The sequence below is a fragment of the Hippoglossus stenolepis genome, chromosome 23 (genome assembly GCF_022539355.2).
Source record: "Hippoglossus stenolepis isolate QCI-W04-F060 chromosome 23, HSTE1.2, whole genome shotgun sequence".
In the NCBI taxonomy this organism is placed as follows: Eukaryota; Metazoa; Chordata; class Actinopteri; order Pleuronectiformes; family Pleuronectidae; genus Hippoglossus; species Hippoglossus stenolepis.
The window spans coordinates 41,186-43,565 of NC_061505.1; the positions used below are offsets into that span (position 1 = coordinate 41,186).

A 2,380-nucleotide genomic window follows, 5' to 3' on the forward strand; every position below is an offset into this window, starting at 1 on the left:
CCCCGGCCTATAAAGGAGAAATGTACCTCGTGTACCTGCAGCTACACAGTGCAATGAGTGTTTGTTGTACTAATACTCAAGTGTCTTCCACTTCGGTCACATCTCAAAATACTAGAAGGGCACCGAGGCCCCACAGTCTCCGTGTGAAACCATATTCAAATTCACTGGATTCAGAGTTTCTTCATCAAGATGCATGAATTATTCTCTGAGAAATCACAGAAACAAATAAACAGGAATTCAAACTACTCCACCAGCGAGAGTAAAGGAGTTTACTTATGTTTAAATAACCTGTGTATTCCTCTGCTACCGGATTCCTGCCACAGCTACAGAGAAAAACAAGGGCCGCAGATTATAAATGTCATTTTCTGCTTCCTCATAGACTCGCATGAACCTTCCCGCTGCTGCACCATCTGCTCCGTGTGCTGCCGACTGTGTTTGTGCAGCAGCTGGAGGGAGCGAGTGACTCCAGCCGAGCGTCGCCGGCGTACGTGATGCTCGCTCGGCGCAACTTCCCCCCCATTGACAAAAAGTGAACGACGACTTGTGATGAAGGGCAAAACCAAACCAAAACCACACGTGCCAAAAAGTGGCATTTCATTTTGAATTAATTATTGTTTTATGTTGTTTTTGTGAATTCCTCATTAATTAAGCCACTATAAAACATATATAGATACCATATAAGAGACTACTGCTGTATAAATTGGTGTGTTTCCATTCACAGAACTTCGCAGATTACATTTCCTCCCAGTAAAGCGAGTTGCATTGTCAGACGTCCTGAATATTCGCAGCTCTCGCTCTGGGCCGGCTGCACAGACAACGGATAAGAAGCTTACATTCCGAACACACAAAAGTTTTTTTTTTACACACAAACGGGATTAATTTCATCATAGTGCGGGGAAGCACTGGAGCTTAGAGAATGACCCGGGGTAACAATGCCTTCGGTCTAATACGGGTTTTCCTTTGTGCTCAGCAACATCCAGTGGGATGATCTCGGTTTCAATATGTTTGGAGCTTCTTTTGCTTAAATCTGTTCAATGCTGTCGGCTTAGATTTGAGTGAGAACACAAGATGTCCGTCCAGCTGAGGCAAACTGAGCCAACAATGACCTTTGCTTCTTTGTTTTGTTCAGTTAACTTAAAATTTTGTGCCTGTTATCCCGACAATCTTTGACTCTCCGAGGCACAGAGATTGAATTTACTTAAAACTCAAAGACGTATAGAGAATATGAGCAGAGAGCAATAAGAAAAACTCTCTCTGGTGTGTCCCTCGTAAAGCAAGAGTCAGGAAAGGAGATCTGATACTACTTCTTTAAAGTATATAAGTTTCATCAAGATAAAACTGCAATTTACTTTTTGTCGGCTTCATTAAATGTATGTTTCATTCTAAACTCTTGGAAAAAATAGTTAAAGTAACCACACGTACGATTGGTTCTCCGAATCGTTTACGTAAAAAAGAATTGGAACATCTCTGTTAAGAATCATGGAGGAGGAAAAAGAGATGCACATCAATTGTTTAGCTCCTTGAAAGGGAAATTGAGGGAACTGTGGAGTAAAACAACATCTGTCTCGTGCAAACAGCTGGAGACTGAACAATCCTTTAGCGTGACATGAACCTGGATCCAGGTTTCCTCAGCTGCGAACAGACGCTGCAGCGCTTTGGACTTTCGTCTTAATCCTGATGCTCTGTGCAGCACGAAGCTTAAGCCTCTGTTTGGACCGTCGTCTTGTCAAAGTGTCAAAACCTGAAACAACAACAGTGTCAAGGAGGAGAAAAGTTACAGTCAGGGAAACACACAATGATCCAGGCTCCGAGCCCGAACACACACACACACACACACACACACACACACACACACACACACACACACACACACACACACACACACACACACACACACACACACACACACACACACACACACACACACACACACACACACACACAACTCAAGTGGGCGTGTAGGAAATATTCTGGATGTGTCATTGGACCACAGCCAAGTGTCGACACCTTTCTGATGCCATCATATTAGAGCCAGAGCTCCGGGGCGGGGCCCCGCTGTTTTGTTCGGCTCCGTCGAGCAGGGCTGTAATTTCCATCTCCACTTCGGGGGGGGAAGACTGGGAGCAGCTCAGCTAATGGGACCAGCGTGTTCTTAATGGGAGGCTTCTGTGTTCCTGTGTCAGATATCATTATATCGATATCTGCATTTCAAACACAGGTCGGTTTACAGGGAACTTTAAAACTATAAATAAATGATCTTTACAAGCTCATTATGTATAATCATTAAATACAATACAACTGATCCTGTTTATAAAGGCAGCTCCCAAGAGTCATGCCAAAACATCTGGATCTCCTCCGTGTTGGCAGATGGGACATGGAG

General features: G+C 43.9%; 1 protein-coding gene across 1 annotated transcript in view; it reads left to right on the forward strand.

The window, feature by feature from the left end:
- LOC118102964 (L-amino-acid oxidase) overlaps positions 1-2,380 on the forward strand; it is a 24,470-nt gene that overhangs the window by 6,249 nt on the left and 15,841 nt on the right. The gene's annotated exons all lie outside the window — the stretch shown is intronic.